Source organism: Erinaceus europaeus, chromosome 2 (assembly GCF_950295315.1).
Source record: "Erinaceus europaeus chromosome 2, mEriEur2.1, whole genome shotgun sequence".
Lineage (NCBI taxonomy): Eukaryota > Metazoa > Chordata > Mammalia > Eulipotyphla > Erinaceidae > Erinaceus > Erinaceus europaeus.
Window position 1 is genome coordinate 160,708,188 of NC_080163.1, and position 22,180 is coordinate 160,730,367.

The 22,180-nt window shown below is 48.6% G+C and overlaps 1 protein-coding gene and 1 long non-coding RNA gene across 3 annotated transcripts in view; one reads left to right on the forward strand and one right to left on the reverse strand.

Moving 5' to 3' along the window:
• Positions 1-22,180, forward strand: part of ZNF423 (zinc finger protein 423) — a 380,636-nt gene that overhangs the window by 12,270 nt on the left and 346,186 nt on the right. The window lies entirely within an intron of this gene.
• LOC132536996 (uncharacterized) lies at positions 791-9,580 on the reverse strand. The gene is made up of 3 exons (XR_009548508.1): positions 9,481-9,580; positions 7,606-7,750; positions 791-961 (listed from the first exon to the last, which is right to left on the reverse strand). It is a non-coding gene; the product is annotated as an uncharacterized LOC132536996 (long non-coding RNA).

The window sequence follows — 22,180 nt, forward strand, 5'->3', positions numbered from 1 at the left end:
ACACTCTTCTTTCCATTTAACTGTGATCTGCTGCCCATATTTTAGGTCCAATGTTCCCTGCTCTGCCTCTTGGGGCCACAAAGAGTAACTCGAATCTCCAACCCCCAGAGAGGCTCTGTGGATGCTTGGAAAAGCTTGGTTGGCCCCTACACCCAAGGGAATGATCTCGGGGATGATGCAGGTTAGCTGGGTGGGCTTCTATGACTTCTTTTCACTATATTCATTCACTGATGGCTTGGATTATTTATTTATTTGATTCTTCTTCTTCTAGCGTTTGCCCTTCTTCCGTAGCCAGTCAACAGCGTCAGGTTGAGCCTGATGTAAAGTTTCGAGACTTCCTTTGAATCTGGAGAGGTGGCAGTCATTGACTATGTGGGTCATAGTCTGTCTGTAGCCACAGGGGCAGTTCGGGTCGTCTCTGGCTCCCCAGTGATGGAACATAGCGGCGCACCGGCCATGGCCTGTTCGATAGCGATTGAGAAGGGCCCAATCATAACGTGCTAGGTCAAAGCCGGGTTGATGCTTGCAGGGGTCTGTGATGAGGTCTTTACCTCAGCTGACTGCCAACTCTGTTTCCAAGAGTCTGGAACAGAGAAGTTCAGTGTAGGCATAGGGGACCAGATTGGATGACGAGACGTCAAGCGTTGGACAGGGTGGGCGAAGATATCCGTGTATATTGGCAAGTCCGGCCGAGCGTAGACGTGGGAAATGAACTTAGATGATGCCGCATCCCGACGAATATCTGGCGGGGCGATGTTGCTAAGAACTGGCAGCCATGGAACCGATTTATTTGATAAACAGACAGAAATCAAGAGGAAGGGGGACATAATGAGGGAGAGGAACGGAGAGACACCCACAGCACTGCTTCACCACTGGTAAGGCTTCCCCCTCTACAGGTGGGGACCAGGGGCTTGAACGCAGGTCCTTGTGCACGGTAATGTGTGCGCTTAACCAGGTGTGCCTGTTAAATAAATAGCCTGGCCTATTTATTTGTTTATTTATTAATTAATTATCAAAGCATTGCTCAGCTCTGGCTTATGGTGCTGCTGACGATTGAATTAGTGACAAATGGTACCCCAGGCATGAAAGTCTTTTTTGCATAACCATTAAACTATCTATCTTCTCAACAGATTTTTTTTTCTTTCTTTCTGTTTTTTTTTGTTTTGTTTTGTTTTTAAATGAGTGCATACGTGAGTAATTAATGGGTGGACAAGTAAGTAGCAAATCCTTGATTGGCTAATTAGTAGCTGAATTCCTGTCTGTGTGAGTGAATGAATGAATGGGTGACCTGATTTTCTTTAAAGTTGAAGGACCCATTGCTGGTCTCCTTGATGGTTCCTCCGTCCTCCTCACCTATTTGTGCCCTCAGCCCCTATTTTTGTCTGGGAGTAGGACTGGGTGCTCTCATGTTCCTCGAGGCTGGGGCTGGTTTGTGCTCATTTTCAGGGGTACTTGAGGGATTTCCTGGACACGGGGTGCAGTACTCTCTGCTGTGAATTTATAACTATGGCTTGTCAGAGTCTTTGTGCCAGGCCACTGATCTAGGCTTATAAAATGTAATTAAAAACATTATTAATTTATAATTAATTAAATTATTGTCTGTATATTTTTAATGAAAGACATACACACACACACACACACACACACACACACACACACACACACACACACACACACAAGCACCCATCAGCTCTGGCTTATGGTGGTGCTGGGGATTGAATTTGGGACCTCAGAACCTCAGGCATTAAAGTCTTTTGCATAACCATTATGCTATCTGCTCATCCCTAAAATGTAGGTCCCCTCCCCTCTCCGTACCAAGTGGGGCTTGGTGAAATAATCCACTATACTAGGCAGCCATTTTTTCCTGTCCCCCCCCCCCTTTTATTTTATTTGATAGGACAGAGAGAAATTGTGAGAGGAGGAGTGGCAGACACACACACACACACACACACACACACACACACACACACAGAGATAAAGACAGACATCTGTATTCCTGCTTCACCACTAGTGGAGTGTCCTCTCTACCCCACCCACCAGGTAGGGAGCAGGTGCTTGAATCAGGGTCCTTACACATGTTAATGTGTACACTCAACTGGTGTGCCACTGTCTGGCCCCCTAAAATATAGTTTTTATTTTTTAAGATTTATTTATTGGTGAGAAAGATAAGAGGAGAGAGAGAATGAACCAGGCATCATTCTGGTACATGTGCTGCCGGAGATAGAACTCAGGACCTCATGCTTGAGAGTCTAATGCTTTATCCACTGTGCCACCTCCTGGACCACATAAAATGTAGTTTTTAAATGCTTAAGCAGTGTAATTTTTTTTTTTTTTGCTGGCTTTAAGAGAACCTTTAGTTTTGTACTTCAACCACCTTGCCCTTCTTCCCATTGGAGCAGACAGTTTCAACCCATTTTGGTGCTGGCCAGGGTTCTGTAGTCTAGACTCCATCAAATGACCCTTCTGCTCATCTTTCAGAGGTGGTTTGTTCCAAGAGTAGCATGAGAAATGAGCCTTGAGGTCAGGAGAAGTGGACAGGATGGAGAAGAGGGCATGTGATTTCAGGTGAGCCAGCCCATCAAGAGGACCTCAGAGTGAAAAAGACCCCCTTCTGGCTGGAAGTCTGAGTCGGGGTCACTTTGGTGCTTCCATGGGAAGGGGGGAGTAGGCTGGAGGTAACATGCTTCATGGTTTGAGGTCAGATAACTCACTGGGCCTCAGTTTCCTGCCTCTGAGGTAGGACAGAACAGACTGAATTGGCTTAGTATTTTTACTCCTGGAACATAAGGAGGGAAAAAACCATGAGAAACTTTAAAATAACATGGGTTACAAAGATGTTATAACTTTTGTTGGATCATAAGATACTTGCATTTATTTCTTTTTCTTTTATTATTATTTCTATTACCACCATGGTTATCTCTGGGGCTGGTGCCTGCATGACGAATCCACTGCTTCTATCAGTGTTTTTTTTTTTTTTTTTTTTAAATGATTTATATAGAGGAATGGGGCAAGAGTGGAAGAAAGAGAAAGAGAGATTTTTCAGTCTGTTCTGTTACTTAGGAAGCTTACCCCTTTGCAGGTGGGGGTGGGGGGCTCGAACCCAGGTTCATCCTCACCCCTCCCCCACCACCCCGGCAGCTTCCAGGGCAATTTAAAGTTACAAATCTTTAGTCTAGGAGGTACTATTATGTATTTTAGCATTAGAAACCTATTCCAGGAGCAGGTGGTGGTATACTTGGTTGAGCATACATGTTACAGTGCACAAAGACCTAGTTTAAAGCCCGCAGTACCCACCTGCAGGGGAAAAGCTTTGCAAGTGGTGAAGCAGGTCTGCAGGTATCTATCTATCTATCTATCTATCTATCTATCTATCTATCTATCTATCTATGTATCTATCTACATGGCTATCTATTATCTATCTGTCATCTATCTTCCCCTCTCCTCTTCGTATCTGCCGGTCTCTATTCAATATATAATGATAATAAAAAATTTGAAAAAAAAAAGAAGCCTATTCCATTTCAACTGTCATATGTTCTATAGAATGGATGTACTGGAATTTATTTACAATCCTTTATTGCTACCAATACAATTACACCTCGGTTTTCATTGAAAGGAAGGTTCTTACTTGTGAATCTTAATAAGGTTAGAAAATTTATTTTTTTAATGAAAGGGAAGAGGAGAGAGAGAGAGAGAGAGAGAGAGAAAGAACTGGAGCATTACTCTGCCACATTCAATAGAGGCTCTAACTTGGGACCTCATACTTGAAAGTGCAATGCCCCATCCACTCTACACCTCTTTCCAGGCCACCAATCTTAAGTTAAATTCCTAGAAGTAGAGTGGTTATGTTTAAATTCACTTGAAAAAGTTTGTAAATAGCACAATAGAAATATGCCACCACTGGCATATTTCTCATAGGCCTTGGGCCCATAGGAAGTGTTCTTTATTTCTCTATCTTCTCTCTCCAACAAAAAGCAGCAGATTGCTTTAACTGCACTTTCCTGATTGCTAGTGAAGTTAACCCTTTTTCTTACATCTATAGGCTGCCTTAGAGTCTTCTCTAGGAAGGGACACTGCACTGAATATGGAGCTTGTGGGCTTGGGGATTTCTTTCCTTCAGCTCATCCTGGAGTCCTATCTCTTCTGTCATCCACCCATCCATCCACTTACCCACTCACCCACCCATCTAGCCAGCCATCCAGCTACCACTCTTCCATCCATTCATCCAAATCTTTCTTCCCCTTTTCCTTCTTTTCTCAAGTGAAACTCTCAACTTGGGCTCAAAGAAGGGTGTTGAAATGGACTGAATGCAGAGATGCTGTGAAGCCTTGGGGGAGGGGGGGGCCACAGTCTGTGGAGAATGAATTACATCACCAAATAGAGCAGCTGAAGCTTGAGGTGGAGTTTAAGGACTGGGGGAGGCTGCAGGGTTTCCTTTGACCTGAAAGAGGGGCATTGTCTAAACTGGACCTAGAAAGAGAGGATTGCAACCCCAGAGCAGCTAACATTTATTTTAAGATTATTTTTTTACATAGAGATAGAGATAAAGAGAGAGATAGGCAGAGAGAAGGAAAGAGACTAAAGCTTTCTTCAGTGTGGTGGGTGCCAGGTTTGAACCAGGTTTGCAACATGGTCAAGCTGTATGCTCTCCAAGTGAACTGTTTGCAGGCCCAGCAGCTAAAATTTAGCAAACACCCTCTATAGGCTGGTGCTGACATTTCTGATGGAACACTCTGGCTGGAATTTTGGAATATCTTTTTCTTTTCTTTTCCTGTCTTTTCCTTTTTTTTTTTCTTTAAGCCTTTGTCTCTTTTTTAATTTTGACTTACCAGTATTTAAAAATATTTTATTTAGGGAGTCAGGAAGTAGCGCAGCTGGTTATGCGCACGTGGTACGAAGCACAAGGACCAGCATAAGGATCCCTTTTAGAGCCCCGGGCTCCCCCACCTGCAGGGGAGTCACTTCACAGGTGGTGAAGCAGGTCTGTAAGTGTCTATCTTTTTCTCCCCTTCTCTGTCTTCCCCTCCACTCTCCATTTCTCTTTGTCCTATCGAACAACAACGACATCAACAACAGCAACAAAAATAACTACAACAATAAAACAACAATGGCAACAAAAGGGGAAATAAATATGTCTCTCTAAAATTTTATTTGTTTATTGGCTAGAGACAGATAGAATTAGAGAGGAAAGGAAGGGGAAGTTGCAAAGAGAGAGAAGAGAGAGCTGCAGTACTGCTTCATCACTTGTGAGGCTACCCCTTTCCCCACTTGAAACTTCCCCCCTGCAGGTGGGGTCTGAGGGCTTGAACCTGGGTAGTTAGTTGCCTGTGGTAACATGTGTTCAACAGAGTGCACCACCACCAGGCCCCCTTTTTTTTTTTTTTTCTTCCTTTGATTATTGCAGCTTCACTGCTCTGGGTGACTTTTTTCAGGTAGAAAGAGAAACAAGAGAAACAGAGATGGAGAGACAGATACCACAGCACAAAGGCTTCCCCCCAGTGCTGTGACACTTTCTTTTTTTTTTTTTTGTGGGGTAGGAGTGGTGCCCTCCTGGGTGGCTCTCTCACAGACTCTGGGATTTTTTTTTTTTTATTTTTAAATTTTTTTTGGGTGGCGGAGGCTTGGTGCCTGCACTACGATGAATCCACTGTTCTTGGTGGCCATATTTTCCCCATTGTTGTTGTTGTTGTTGTTGCTGCTGCTGCTGCTGTTGTTGCATAGGACAGAGAGAAATTGAGAGATGAGGAGAAGACAGAGAGGGGGAGAGAAAAACGGACACCTGCAGACCTGCTTTACTGCTTGGAAGCGACTCTCCTGCAAGTAGGGAGATGGGGTCCCATCTTGAGCCAGTCCTTGCACTCACACTGTGTGTACTTAATCCGGTGGGCTATTGCCCGGCCCCCAGGATTTGTCTTTTAAGATTATTAGTGGACCTTTGAGACTCCTCAGCTGAGCTTCTTTCTCACACAAATGGTCAAACTATCCCCTAAAGGGCACACAGTATGCCTCAGGTGGTAGACTTCTGTCTGGGGGTAGAGGAACTGAAAGCTGAGGAGGCTCACTGCTGCCACTCTGGACCAGACCAAAGTCTGTGTAGAACAACCCAGAACCTCCAGTCGTCAAACAGCTGGGCTGGGGTGGATTCTGAGCAGGTCAGCCTGGGCTTCCAGACTTTAGCCTAGCCACATCCTCAGTTATGTTATTGGCGAACTCGAGATTCATGTGTTGTGAAGTGGGCACTCCATGTTTAGGGAAGGTGCGGGGGTGAAATCCCAGTGCTGGTGAGAAAGCTTTGCAAAGTGCAGGGCTGGGGTCCCTTTTCGGACTCTGGAACAATCAAATTGCAATTCTGTCTTTTCTTGACTGCACATTTGAGCTTGGAACGCAGTACCAGTGACCTGGGAAGGGATCCAATGGAGAAAGCCTGGGACTTTGAAGTTTGAGGTCATGAGTTCAATCCCCAGCATCACCTGTGCCAAAGTGATGCTCTGGTTCTCTTTCTCTCCCACTAATAAAAACTAAACCTTTTAAAAATGCAGTGACAGAGAAAACAGGTGGGGAAAAAAACATAAACAAACTAAAAAGCCTACTTTGGGGGCTGGGAATACAGCATAATTGTTATGCAGAAGACTTTTATGTCTGAGACTCTGATGTCTTAAGTTCAAACCCAACACCACCATAAGCCAGAGCTAAGCAGTGCTCAGGTCTTTCTGTCTTGTGTCTCTCTCATTAAAAACAAACAGACTGGAGTTGGGTGGTAGTGCAGTGGGTTAAACGCAGGTGGCGCAAAGTGCAAGGACTGGCATAAGGATCCTGGTTCCAGTCACTGGCTCCCCACCTGCAGGGCAGTTGCTTCACAATTTGTAAAGCTGGTCTGCAGGTGTCTATCTTTCTCTCCCCCTCTCTGTCTTCCCCTCCTCGCTCCATTTCTCTCTGTCCTATCTAACAATGACAACATCAACAATAATAACTACAACAATGAAACAAGGGCATCAAAGGGAATAAATAAATAAATAAATATTTAGAAAAACCAAATAAACAGACAGACAAAACATAAGGGGCTGGGTGGTGGTGCATCTGGTTAAGCATACAGGTTACCATATGGAATGACCTGGGTTCGAGTCCCTGGTCCTCACTTGCTGCAGGGGGAGCGTCACAAGTTGTGAAACAGTGCTGCAGGTGTCTCTTTGTCTCTCTTACCCTTCTTTCTTGATTTCTCTCTGTCTCTGTTCAATAAAGAAATAAATAAACCAAAAAATAATATAAAAAGGAAAACCTAGTTTTTGATCTGCCACCTGCTGGGATGGCCCCAGTCTCTTGGACATGTTGGTTTGAGAGGAAAGTTTCTTCTGTGCATGCTCTCCACTCAGCACAGCTGCCCTTCTCCAGGCACAGAGAAGTAGGCTGGAGGGGGTGGGGTGGGCAGATGGCACAGGATGGGTGTGCCTGCCTGCATCTTCTGGAGCTGTGTATGCAGCTCATGTGTGTGCTTGCCTCTGTAAGGTGCCTGAGCAAATGTGGGGACTCATGAGTGTTCGTGTATCTGTCTGTTTGGTGCATGCATGTGTATGCATACCAGCCTTCAGAGGGGGAGGCCTTTTTTTTTACCATTTGCCTCCAGTAGACTGTCATGTACAGGGGCAGAGAAAGATGCCTGTGGGAGTTGGCAGACTTTGTGCATCTTCTTCATGCTCATTCATTCAGATCTTTCCGGAGTAGCTCCTCTGTGCAGAACACCACTCCAGACCAGGCCCTGCAAAGAGGAAGTAGCAGATCCTCCCTCAGCACTGAGATGTGCTTTGCCAGCCATCAAATTCTGGTTGTGAGGGTGGAAACTGAGTTTGCATTCGTGTTTCCCAAAACATACCCCAGGCTTTTTGTTGATAGTGCACCGAAAGAATAATTTAGTGTTTTCTGTGGCCAAAACCACATTTTTTTGGCCAATACCACGGCAAACAGTTAAAGGTTTAAAAAAATCTTCCTGGCCTTCTCAGTCTTTAAGATGCCGATGCAGGGCTTTTCTCAGAGAGGTTCGGTCTGTGACCCAAGCTTATGGGCCCTGCACGGTGGAGTCCTCACATCTGGAATGCAGTTTAGGTTTCTAGGTTTTTAAAAAATTATTTATTTATTTAAAAAATTTTTTATATTTATTTTCCATTTTGTTGCCTTTGTTTTTTTTTATTGTTGTTGTTATTGATGTTGTCGTTGTTGGATAGGACAGAGAGAAATGGAGAGAGGAGGGGAAGACAGAGAGGGGGAGAGAAAGATACCTGCAGACCTGCTTCACCGCCTGTGAAGTGATTGCCCTGCAGGTGGGGAGCTGGGGGCTCAAACCAGGATCCTTAACACTGGTCCTTGAGCTTCTTCGTGCCAGGTGTGCTTAACCCTTGTGCACCCGCCCTACTCCCTAGGGTTTTTTTTTTTTTTTTTAAAGGTTTTCCATTCCTCTGCTGTTTATTCGTTTGTGTGTTCTCCTCCATTCTTGTTTACCTCCTGTGTGCTGGGCACTGCTCAGGGTGCTGAGATCAGAATGGATAGAAATTTATTAATAGTGAGGGTGAAGTACTGCCCACTTATAACATTTCTGGGAAACAAAACAGGTCGTGTGATAACCGGGCAGTGTGTTGGGGAAGGAGGTGACAGTTGAGCCCAGGCCTGGTTATGCTGTGCACAGTGGGTGATCACAAGGGGCTAGGGATATTGGAGGTAGACTCTGCAGAGCACCCACTACAGGCCCAGCCGGCCACAGAGGCATTTTGCAGGGGCCAGTCTTGCCTGGAAGCCTCAGCGGTGTTCTTCTTCTGCAAACACCGCAGAGCCCCGGGATGCACTGTCCAGGCGGGCTGTGAGCCCCAGCCACAGAGCCCCTGCAGGCCTCGGTCACTGACATGTCCCCAGTGCTTGGCACTGGACCCACATTCCCACCCCCACCCCCATCTAACAGATGGGAAAATGAGGCCAGGCAGCTCCCACAGCCCATTCCCTCCGGGGCCCAGCCCAGAATCCAACCCTTTTCCAAGCCAGGACTGTGACTCAAGGCTGGTGGCATGGGGTGGGGGTGGGGAGTAGGGGGCAGAGGCTTGCAGGACCGGTGGGATCTGGGGTCTGTTTGCAGAGATCTGGGTCCTGACAGTCGAAGGGGAAGGGGAGAGGCGGCGCGGGGCGGGAGAGGGACTGGCTGGGAGGCAGATGCGGAGGGGGCACGGGGACCAGCTTGGGAACGCGGCCCCTCCCAGGCCCTCGTCTGTCTGCCCCGCGGGGCGGCCCCGGACCCCTTTGAGGCGGCCGCCCCCCGGCCGGGAGGGCTCCATGGCTGCGGCGCAGTAACTCAGGCCGGGGTCCGGGCACAAAGCGTCCGCAGCGGGGGGCTGGCTGGGAAGGCGCGGGCCCAGGCGCTCGCTTGCCGGCCCCCCCCGGGCTGGGCCCGGGCCTTGTTCCGCACCGCGGGCCGCCCCCGCCGCCTCCCCCTCGGGCTGGGCTGACCTGGTCCAGCAGTCGCCGGGGACCCCGGAGCCCCCAGCCCGAAGCTGGGCGGGGGCGGCGCCTAGTCCGCAGCTGGGTGCAGACTGGTGGGTGGGCTCTGTGCGCTGGCCAGATGTGCTGGGGGGCGGGGTGGGCGCTCCCCGGGGACAAGGGCACTGATTGGCCCTTAGCTTTGGGGCGGGGCTGGGGAGGGCCCGGGCAGCTGGTGTTTAATCTTTCAAAACTTAATATCTTGGATCCGCGGCTGAGCACTTGACATTCATTCATTTTAACTTCACAGCAGCCCTGAGAGCTAGGGTGCTGTGGTAACTATCCCCATTTTACAGAAGGGGAGCAAAGGATACAAGGCAGTCAAAGAAGTTGCCCCGTGTTCTCCTATCAGGGCTAAGCGGGATTTGAATGCATGCACTTTGCAGGACCCCCCCAGCCCCCCAGGCCCACTTCCACCCCCCTCCATCCTCGTGGTGGCCATAGCTATTGTGCCTTCACATATGTTCTTGAAATGACACACAGCAGCTTGAGAAGAGCACAGAATTTGCAGGCCCATGGCTCCTGGTTCCTCTAGCCCTGCATGTAGGAGCGGTGCGCTGGCATATCCCCTAGCCCCGTTTTTCCTGTGAAATTCTGTTAACAAAATTACAAGGATGTAGGGCATAGTATACTGTTTATGCAATAGGTTTTCATACCTGAGGCCCTGAGAAGGCACTACCAGAAGTCAAAACTGAGCAGTGCACTGTTTAAAAGAAAATAAGGGGGTCGGTGGTAGCGCAGCGTGTTAAGTGCAGACAGCACAAAGCACAAGGACCCATGAAAGGATCCCAGTTTGAGCCCCCGGCTCCCCACCTGCAGGGGAGTCGCTTCACAAGTGGTAAAGCTGGTCTGCAGGTGTCTATCTTTCTCTCCCCCTCTCTGTCTTCACTTCCTCTCTCCACTTCTCTTTGTTGTATCCAACAAGGATGACATCAAGAACAACAATAATAACTACAACAATAAAACAACAGGGCAGCAAAAGGGAAAATAAATAAATATTTTTTAAAAAGAATCCTGGTTTTAGCCCCCGGCTCCCCACTTGCGGTGTGTGTGTGTCTGTCTCATCACAAGCAGTGAAGCAGGCGTCTTTCTCTCCCCCTCTGTCTTCCCCTCCTTTCTTGATTTCTTTCTGTCCTATACAACAACAGTTACAACAACAATAACAAGGGCAACAAAAATGGAAAAAATGGCTTCTTGAAGCAGAAGATTCATAGTGCAGGCACTCAGCCCCAGTGATAACACTGGAGGCAAAAAAAAAAAAATCCTGGTCCCCACTTGCAGGAGCTGTGGAACAGTGCTGCAGGTGTGTTTGTCTCCATCCCTTCCCCTTCCCCATCTCTACCTTTCCACTTCCAATTTTTCTGCTCTGTCAAATTAACAAGTATTAAAAAAAACCTAAAAATATATAGATGGAAACTTTGGAAACATCTGAGTGGCGATTCTGGGTTTGCCATTTGAGGTTGTTTCACTCAGTTACTCACTAGAAGGCTACTTGCTGATTTCATTCATTCCCTGGATACATGTTTCTGAGTCTGCTCTGGACCTTGTGCAGTGGCTGGGTACACAGTGACGGGTGAAAGAGCCGGATGCCTGTCTTCAGGGAACTTGCAGTCTATTTGTGACTTGGGTAGTGAGATGACAACAAAGAGTGAACAGTTTTCCAGTGTGTGGTTTTTCATGGAGAGACTGTGGTTGCTAACTAGCTTTAGACAACTGTCCTGAGAGGGTGTTAGAGGAGGCCATGGGTTAGTTGGCCTGGGGAGAGGGTTAGGGAACCTCAGAGGGAGGTGGGTGCTCTCCTTTGGGCCTCATTCTTAGGGCTTCATCCCTTTTCTTTGGGTCCAGCCCTGCATGGGAAGGAGACAGAAAGAAATGCCAAGGTCCTTGCTCTTGAGGACCTGATAAGACAAAAGCTGGGGGGAAAATTGGAATGTATACACTTTATTAAAAAAATTTTTAATTTAGATTTTTTTTTTAAAAGATTTTGTTTATTTATGAGAAAGATAGGAGGAGAGAGAAAGAACCAAACATCACTCTGGCTCATGTGCTACCGGGGATCAAACTCGGGACCTCATGCTTGAGAGTCCAAATTGGCTTTACCACTATGCTACCTCCTGGACCACACTGGATTTCCTTTTTTTTAAATTCTTTTTTTTTTTTTTTTTGATAGAGACATAAACAGAGGGAAGGGAAAACAGAGGAAGAGAGTGAGAGACACCCTGTAGCACTGTTCTACCACTTATGAAGCTCCCCCCACCCCAACTCCCACAGGTGGAGACCAGGGGCTTGAACCCAGGTTCTTGAGAATGGTAATTATGTGTGCTCTACCTGGTCCCAATCTGGGGAAATTTTGAGTGTCTTTATCTGGAGGGCAAACTCTTCCAAGGAGGGCTAGAACATGGGTGAAGAGTCAGAGAGGGTGGTGTAAGGTTGCTGGGCCTGGGGTGGCCTGCTGGGCCTTTCTTGGGAGTCCCCAGGGCAGGTCACTGGGCTTTGAGCTTAAAACAGCCCCTGAGGTTTGCACAAGTTTTGGGTACCACGTGGTGCCGAGGTCCTCAGGGGCCTCTGCAGGCACCCAGGGAGTAGGTTACTGGAGTCTCTCCTCTTTTGCCTAATGAGGAAAGAAGACCCAGAGAAGCCCTGGCCTGGCCTGGCCTGGACTGGCCTGGCTGATAGCATATGTTAGCAGAGCTTGTTTTCAGATGTCCCAGTGTTCCAGGAGCCCACAGACAGGGGCTGTGGCCCCCAGCCCCCTGCTTATCAGGGTGTGGGGACATGATTCCAATCCCCCCTCCCCTCTACTATTTGACTAGAGGTCAGGGGATCAAGTGGAGATAGTCTCCTCCTCCACTTCTGAATGTGTCTGTAAGTTGGTTTCAGTCTGAATTTCTTTCTCTCTTTCTTTCTTTCTTTCTTTCTTCCTTTCTTTCTTTCTTTCTTTCTTCCTTTCTTTCTCTTCTTCTTCTTCTTCTTCTTCTTCTTCTTCTTCTTCTTCTTCTTCTTCTTCTTCTTCTTCTTCTTTTTTTTGGCCTCCAGGGTTATTGCTGGGGCTTGGTGCCTGCATCAAGATTCATAAATCTACTGCTTCTGGAGGCCTTTCTCCCCCCCCCCCCCAGTTTTGTTGCCCTGTTGCCCTTGCTGTTGTTGTTGGATAGGACAGAGAGAAATCAAGAGAGGAGGGGAAGACAGAGATGGAGAGAGAAAGGTAGACACCTGCAGATCTGCTTCACTACTTGTGAAGCAACCTCCCCTGCAGGTGGGGAGCCTGGGGCTCGAACCCGGATCCTTATGCCAGTCTTGCGCTTTGCACCATGTGCGCTTAACCCACTGCACTACTGCCTGGCCCCACTCTCTGAATTTCTCTAAAACATTTTACTTATTTATTTAGGTAGAGGCAGAGAGAGTGAGGGAAGGAGATGACAGCATGAAAGCTATACTTGAACCTGGGTCATGAACATGGCAAAGCAGCATACTATTCATGTGAGCTATTTTGCCTAATTTTTTTTCTTAAAGATAAGTTGCTTTCTTTGTTTTAGTATTTTATTTCAATGAGAGAGATATCACAGTACTGCTTTGCTAGTCTGAAACCCTGGGCTTATGCAAACAAACAAACAAAATGAAGCCCCCCTCAAAGCAAGCAACAACAAAAACCTATTCATTGTTCAGGCTCTCCTGACACCGCACGAGGCCTGTGGTGGGTTCCAGCTCTCAGCACTGCTCTCTGCTAGACACAGTGTCTGGAGACATCTCTGTGGCCAGCCCTGCTGGCCTGAGTCCTGTTAGGAATGTTGCAGGTCTGCCCCTGTCTGTGGAGACAGGTCTGTCCTGGGCTGCAGGGGTGGCAGGAGGGAGCAAGGGTATACATTGATGGGATTCTATTATTTATTTATTTTATTTCACAGGACAGAGAGAAATTGAGAGGGGAAAGGCTGATAGGTTTTTAGATAGGCAGACAGATAGGGAAACACCTGCAACACTGCTTCACTGGCTTGTAAAGCTTCCTCCCTCCCTGAACCTAAAAGTAATGTGAATGCTCTACCAGCTGCTCTACCAGGTGCACCATGCCCAGCTGCTCATTGATGGGATTTATAGAGGCTGGGCCTGTCAGAGCCACACTAAGGACCACCTCGAACTGACGGTCCCTTCTTCTTGGAGCCTGTGCTAGCTGGAGACAGACCCATAAATGGTGATGACCTGGGAGGCTGATAACCCTACTTTTCCCCAGGGCCCAGCTGGTGGTAAAGTCTGCCCCACCCCTCCTGCTTGCCCAAGGCTGCTCCTCAGGTTCTCTCTCTCTCTCTCTCTCTCTCTCTCTCTCTCTCTCTCTCTGTGTGTGTGTGTGTGTGTGTGTGTAGCAGCATTGACAGGTGGGAGGGGAATGAATGAAGCTAGGTCCTTAGGCCACTTGTTGTAGAGGGTATCAGGATTGAACCTGCTTTCTGGTTTCTTAGAAACCACCCCTGACCCCCAACCCCCTAGCCTGGCCAGCCTCTCTGTTGTGTGATCTGGGGAAGTGCTTGTTTTGCTGCGGGGAGATCTCCCTTCTGCTGTGCTGCACCCCTCTCATCCCACTCTCCCTACCTAGGTCAAGAATCTCACTGACTCAGTCCTGGAATCTTGGATGTGGTGTTTGGGGGTAGGTGGCCTTGCTGAAGGACTCAGATTTAAAGGGTCTGGTGCTCTGGCCCCTCTTCCTACCCATTTAGACTGACCCTGGGTCTCAGACCCACAATCTGGCCTATGAGTTTTCTTCCCCTTCCACCTACTCCCTGGAGTCAAAATGTGAACCCTGGGGATCTTGTACCTCCTCTCTTCCCTTCTGGAACTTTCTCCCCTGCCAGGCAGGCACTGGACCCTCTGTGTGCCCTCTCCTCACCCCCTCCTGCACTGACTTCCTGGAACCCAGGGACCCTGGAGGTTTCTGGACCATATCGAGTTGCCTGGGTGGTTGTTTCCCTTTTTTTTTTTGGACCAGGCAGGGTGGGGGAGCTGGGAGAGAAGCCAGCCAGGGATGGAAGGCTGACTGCCAGCCTCTGCCTCCCCTGATTGAGCTGTGCCCCCCCATCCCTGCCTTCCAGTGCCCTGGGGCCCCTGGAGTCCCCTCCCGCCTGTCGAGCAGCTTTGTTTGGCATTCCCTGCACCCCAACTGCCTTCATGTTGCACCAGGACTCACCATGGATATTTCAATGAGTGGGGGGTGGGTTTGGAGCCCACTCTTTCTAACTGCCCTCCTGGTGGCCAGGGCCTGGTGTGTCCTAGCACTTCCTTAGCACTGGGCCCAGGATGGGATCAGATCCCTGTCTTCTTCCTACCCTCAGCCTTGCACTTCCTGGCTAGGCTAGACAACTGGGCCAGGCTGGACCCTTCCACAGGCCAGAGCCTCGGGTTGGGTGGGGGCTCTGGGGGCTGGGGATGGGAGAAAGGGAAGGATTAAGATTTGGGAGGCAACAGCCTGGGTAAAGGCCTCCTGGAGTTGATTCTGAAGTGCTTTTGAGACCCTCCCCAATAGTCCTCCTCACCCTGCCCTCCCCTCCCCAAAGCCTACCACAGACATGGCCCTGCATTTCCAGGCATGCTCTCCTGGTCCCCTCCCTTTGGGTGCCTTCTGAGCTCCTCGGGGCTCCTCCCCCAGTCCTCCTGGGCCCCCTCCTTCCTCCTTGACCCACTTTAGTCCCCTGTTGCTGGGGGAGGGGAGTGCACAGCCGGCAGCTCTGATCCTGGCTGCCTCCCCCAACATCCCTCGGGGCAGGCTCTGGATGGAGCCGGCAGGCCGAGCAGCCCTGGCCCGGGGGACTGGCACACAGCGTGCAGAGTGGCAGCCTCTCTGCCCCCTCCATGGACAGACAGTTCTGGACAGCTGCCCCCCATTCAGGCCCCTGGGAGGCCCTGCCAGCACCAGGCTCTGGTTTCCCCCAGCTTTAGGGAGCTGTGTCTCCAAGGTCCCTCCTGTCACCACCTGGTGACACTTCCCGTGGGGGCCTTGGCCCCATTCCCAATCTCCACTATCCTGCTGATTCTCTTCTGCAGAGGCTGGAACTGGGTGGGGATCAAGCTCTGCACCTGTACTTCCTCTGGGTGACTTCAGGAACCGCCAGCCCTCTCTGGGCCTTATCCCTGCAACAAGGAATTTGGACCAGAGACTGAGCATGTTTGATGTTCCAGGGACTGCTGTGGACATTTAGGATCTTAGTGCATCATCACAGCAGTGTTGTGGGATATGCTTTCAAATCCTGATCTTTTTAAAATATATATTTTTATTAAAGAAATTTTATTTTATTGACAGGACAGAGAGAAATTGAAAGGGGAAGGGGAGATAGAGAGAAAGAGAGATACCTGCAGCTCTGCTTCACCACTCGTAAAGTTTCCCTCCTACAGTTGGGGACAGGTGGGGAGCAGGGGCTGGAACCTGGGTCCTTCTGCATGCTAGCCTGTACACTCAACCAGGTGCACCACCACCTGGGCCCATATTTATCTTTATAGTCAAAGAGAAGGCAGAATAAGAGACCACAGTACTAGAGGTTCCTTTAATGTGCAGGTTGTCCTTGAACCTGGGTCTTGCACATGATGAAACAGGACACTATCCAAGTAAGCTATTTGCCAGCTCTTCCTAATCCCCATCTTAAAAACAAGCAGCTGAGGTCTAGTGTGGGGGTGGTGGTAGTGGTGGTTACTTGCCTGAGGCCACATAGATAGTGGTGGGAATGCTGGGGTTTGAGTCTCCGAGGTGATGGCTCTGTGCCCTGACACTCTTGAAACCATTTAGACATGGGCTACTAACTCTTCTGGGACTGCTTCCTGGCCCTGGGAGGATATGAGTTCTCCCTCCAGGGGCCCTTGTCTGCATCCTCAGGTCAGTCTATCCTGCTCGGGTATTGCCCATCCAGGGCCCTGGCCCTAGGTGTGAGTGCTGCTCTGCTCACAGGCTACAACATCCTGGCCCAGTTCTCCTCAGCCCCCCACAGATCGTCCTTCTCACCACAACCCCATTACAGAGTAAAAGCCAGAACTTCAATGGGACCACCCTGAGGGACTTGCTAACATTGGGGGACCCTTGCTCCTCTATTCTTCATCTTTTCCTCCTGGAGCCTTGACATCTCTCCATCATCCTCTGGGTGTGGGGTGGGGGGAGAGTGGTGGAGAATCTGTTCATCTCACTGTTACTATTTTACTAAATAAACCAGGGCTGGGCTGGGCTCTGGGAGAGAAGGCAGGCTGCTTCCTCCTCCTCCTCCTCCTCCTCCTCCTCCTTCTTTTTCTTCACTGAATTCCCTCACTCAAATGTGTTTTGTGACTACACATCTTCTTAGAGTGCTCAGTCAGCACTGGGTCGGATTTCTTTTCCTAAACGTTGGCAACTGACTCCCACATCCCTGTGTGTGAGGAGCTAGAGGTTTCATCTGCCTATTGATTGTTCTTAGGAGACAAAATAATCTCAAGCTGCTTTTGCAACTACACATAACCAGGGTCTAGAGCTGGGAGCATGTATGAGGCCTCTCACCCTGTGTTGTCTGTCTTTCCCTCACCATCCCCCCACACTGCACTGGGAACTCTGTCCTGGTCAGAGTTATTTCCTGGGTTAGGGATGTTGCCTGATGGGCAGAACCTGTGAGACCTACTTTGCTGTATCTGGCCACCTAGGTATGTGGACCCCATCACAAGCAGGGGCTCCCTGCCCCAATCACAGCTATCCTGGAGGCTGAGGTCCTTCCACAGTGCTCACCTGCCTTTTTGGCTGAGGTTGCAAATGGTGACCCTAGTCCCAGTGTCACCCACAGATGTGTTTTGATTGGGTTGTGATGGGTTATAAGGAAATACAGTAACATTATAAAGAAAAGGAAGAAGGATAAGAAAAAAGAGGGGTCCAGACAGTAGTGTGGGGGCCAGTCTGTGGTCCACTCAGTTGAATGTACATAGGTTAGCGTGGAGAAGGACCCAGGTTTGAGCCTCTGCTCACCACCTGAAGGGCAGAAACTTCATGGGTGGTGAGGCGGGCCTGTAAAGGTCTCTCTGTCTTCCCATCCTCTTTCTCTATCTCCCTCTCCCCTCTTAATTTCACTCTGTTCTATCAAATAAAATAGAGAAGCAAAAGAAACGGAATAAAAGAAGAAAAAAAAGAAAACCTGAGTGAGTGAAGAACAACAACAAAAAAATTCAGATTTCCTGTCTGTGGTAACTGCACTGCTAGACCCTCAGTTCTACTTGGCAGCAGTGCTGGTGGCAAGGTGGCACTGCAGGTGGGAGATGTCACCCCTTCTTCCAGCCTCCCAACACGTAGACACACACACACACACACACACACACACACACACACACACACACACACACACACACACACACACTGGTTTTTGTGCTTGCCTGGCTTTGCTGTTTTTGGGATCCTGAGTGCAAGGGGTCTGTTCACTGCTACTTGCAAGTGCCCATTCCCTTGGGGCCTTCTGTTGAGCTGTTTTGAGATGTCTGCTTCTGCCTCCCTTACACTAAACTCCTTCCACCGCAGCTCCTGCCTATTTGAGGAGCTTCCCCTGGGCCCTCTGGCTCTGCCCCTGGGGCTGTGGACTCCAGGCCTCCTGATGTCCACATTGGCCTCAGCTGAGAGCTGGAAAAAGAGTCACTTTGGGAGGTCACACCCCTATTCCCAGGAGCTTGCCTTTGCTCAGAACATTCCTGGCCTTCCTCCTCCTCCATGGCTCCCTTTAGAGCCTCCTGGCCCCAGAAGACAAGTGCTTTATGATCTCAGACTGTTTTTTTAAGACTCCAGCGGCTTCGCCCAGCTTGGTCAGCAGGCTTGGGTTGCATGACTCGTTAGTTGATTGGAACACACTTTAAATCTACTTGTGATGAGTGTACCCAGAATAATACCTGTCCAGCAAGGGATTGGCTGCAGGAAGAATCCAGGCTTGAGTTGGGTTTTAAATTAAAGAGTGAATCCTTTTCATTCCCCAACATGACCTTGACAGCCAGAACTCTTAAGTATTTGGCTATTTATTTATTATTTAATTTGATAATACAGAGAGATATTGAGAAGGGGAGGAGAGAGAGAGAGAGAGAGAGATGCAGCACTGTTTCACCACTTGTGACACTCCTGTACCCTCTCCCTGCAGGTGGGGACCAGGGACTTAAACCTAAGTGCTTGCCCATGGTGATATGTATGTCTTACTGGGTGTACCACTGCCCAGTTCCTGGTTATTTATTTCTTTGAAAAAGACAAGGAGAGAGAGTGTGAACCAGAGCACCCCTCTGGCACAAGTGATATCTGGGATTAAACTTGGGAATTTCATTCTTGAGTGTCTGATGCTTTATCCACTGTGCCACTTCCTAGGCTTCATATTTGATTGCTTCTGTGGTGTCTTTCCTTTGTGGGAGAAGTCAGAAACAATGAAGCAGGCAAGTGAAGTTGATGATGCCAGCTTGCTTCACTCGGCAGAGCTCTGCCCTGTAGCCTGGTACCTCAGGCATCCCTGAGGGAGTAGCTCCACAGGCCTGTGTGTCCAGGCCTTCCTTGAGGCTGGTGCTCCTTGGCAGTCACACTCTGGTTTCTGTTCCCTGTGTGCAGTCTCTCACATTGTCATTACAACAACTCTAAAGGGTGGTTATATGAGCCCCATTCTACAGATGAGAAAACCAGGGCTCAGGGCCACACAACTGGTGAGTGGAGGGATTTAGGCTTTGAACCAAGTCCTCCTGACTCCCAAGACCACCCTCCTGACTATGTCTCTGTTAGCTTTTGGTTTCTCTAAATCAAAATGCTGAAAGTGCCCCTTCGCCCTCATGGCCTTACAGAGAGAGTTTTCACTGTGACCTCTGACCTCTATCAGTTCCCACAGGAAAGTACACTCAGGCATTTGAGTGTTCTTTTATGCTTGGTGTTATTAGGCAACATTCCCCTACTCTTACTTGTTCTCTCCTAAAGTGTATGATCTGGATTCTGATCATTTGACCATGCTGGACAGGGAGACTCCACTATTCCCAGTCCTGGTGTGGGATGACTCCTCTGAGGAGAAGATTGCTTCTCTCATGGGACCCTTTTGGTGGCGAGTGGCATAGAGGACCTTAAAGGTTTTTTTTTTAAAAAAATATATTTTATTTTACTTATTTATTTTGGGTAGAGACAGAGTTGAGAGGGGAGGGTGAGATAGAAAGGGAGAGAGATAAAGAATAGGAAATCTTTGAAGGGAGGGGATGGGATGCAGAACTCTGGTAGTGGAAATTGTATCCCTCTTATCCTGTGGTCTTGTCAATATTTTTTATTTTGTAAATAAATTAAGTAAAAGAAAGGGAGAAAGGAAGAGAGACACCTGCTGCACTGCTTTAGTATTTGTGAAATGTCCTTCCTGCTGTTAAGGAACAGGGACTTGAGTGTAAGTCCTTGCACTTGGTAACATGCCACTACTTGATCCCAAGCGTCTTTTGTAAAGAGAAAGAACAGTTAGAATAGAGTAGAAGTCATATTTAAAAAATTTATTTATTTATTTATTCCTTTTTGTTGCTCTTGTTTTATTGTTGTAGTTATTGCTGTCTTTGTTGTTAGATAGGACACAGAGAAGTGGAGAGAGGAGGGGAAGACAGAGAGGGGGAGAGAAAGATAGACACCTGCAGACCTGCTTCACCACCTGTGAAGCGACTCCCCTTCAGGTGGGGAGCTGGGGGCTCGAACTGGGATCCTTACTCTGGTCCTTATGCTTTGCGCCACCTGTGCTTAACCTGCTGTGCTACCTACCGCCCGACTCCCCACATTTTTTTAAAGAATTTATTTATTTATTTATTTATTCATGAGAAAGATAGGAGAGAAAGAACTAGACATCATTCTGGTACATGTGCTGCCAGGGCTCGAACTCAGAACCTCATGGTTGGTTGGGAATCCAATGCTTTTATCCACTGTACCACCTCCTGGGTCACCATACACCACATATTTATGGAACTGGCTGACCTAAAAGAGATTGTATCAGTTGGGGTGTTTGTGGCTACAAAATATGTATTCCAACTATGTATTCAGAATAGCTCAAGCATAAAGGAATGTCCTATTTCACAGGACGAAAAGTCTGGAGAGGGTGGTTATACATTTGAACCAGCTCAGTATAATGGCTTCTGCTCTTCTATTTGTCTGCTTGTGAAGAAAATGGTTGTGGAAGTACAGAATCTCATCCCCACAGGTCAATGTCCCAAGACCAGGAGAGAGAAGCTCCCTTCTTTCCAGTGTTTGCCCTTCATCCGTAGCCAGTCAACAGCATCAGGTTGAGCCTGATGTAAAGTTTCGAGACCTCCTTTGAATCTGGAGAGGTGGCAGTCGTTGACTATGTGGGTGATAGTCTGTCTGTAGCCGCAGGGGCAGTTCGGGTCGTCTCTGGCTCCCCAGCGATGGAACATAGTGGCTCACCGGCCATGGCCTGTTCGATAGCGATTGAGGAGGGCCCAATCATAACGTGCTAGGTCAAAGCCGGGTTGACGCTTGTGTTTGTTCTTTACCTCAGCTGACTGCCAACTCTGTTTCCAAGAGTGGAACAGAGAAGTTCAGTGTAGGCATAGGAGACCAGATTGGATGACGAGACGTCAAGCGTTGAACAGGGTGGGCGAAGATATCCGCGTATATTGGCAGGTCCGGTCGAGCGTAGACGTGGGAAATGAACTTAAATGATGCCGCATCTCGACGAATATCTGGCGGGGCGATGTTGCTAAGAACTGGCAGCTATGGAACCGGGGGGGTGGAATGGATGGTTCCAGAAATTATCCTCATGGAGGAATATAATTTGGAATCGACCAAGTGGACATGGGGGCTACGGAACCATACTGGGGCACAGTATTCTGCAGTGGAATAGCATAATGCCAGAGATGATGATCATAGTGTGGAAGCGCTCACGCCCCATGAGGAGCTGGCCAGTCTTGCAATGATGTTATTCCTTGCGCCCACCTTTGCTGCAGTTTTTATGAGATGTTCATGAAATGGCAGGGTGTGATCGAGAGTAACGCCAAGATAGACTGGCTGGGCTTCATGCCGGATTCTCGTATCGCCAAGCTGCACATTAAGCTCACGCGAGGCCGAGGCATGGTGTAGATGGAAAACAGATGATACCGTTTTTGCAGTGCTAGGGATTAGTCGCCATTTTTTACAGTAATCAGATATCAGAGACATGTCTTTCATGAGTGTTTCCTTGAGGATGTCAAACTTGGATGCCTGAGTTGCACAGCAGATGTCATCGGCGTAGATGAACTTCCTTGAAGAAGTTTCTGGGAGGTCACTGATGTAAATATTAAATAGCGTAGGAGCCAGAACAGAGCCCTGGGGGAGGCCACTTGAGACAAGTCTCCATCTGCTAGACTTGCCACCCAGATGCACCCGGAATCTTCTGTTTTGGAGAAGAAACGATATAGTGTTGGCCACCCATGGAAGCAGGTATCTTGAGATCTTGACTAGGAGACCACGGTGCCAGACCATGTCATAGGCTGCTGTGATATCAACAAAGACAGCACCCGTCTTTAAATTCTTCTGGAATCCATTTTCAATGTAATTTGTGAGGGCCAGGACTTGTTCACGGGTAGATCTTCCTGGGCGGAAACCAGCTTGGGCGGGTGATAGGAATTTCTCTGTAAGGTGAGAAATACGTGACAGAAGCAGCCTCTCAAGGAGTTTGTAACACACGGAGAGGAGAGAAATTGGTCTATAGCTGGTGGCCAG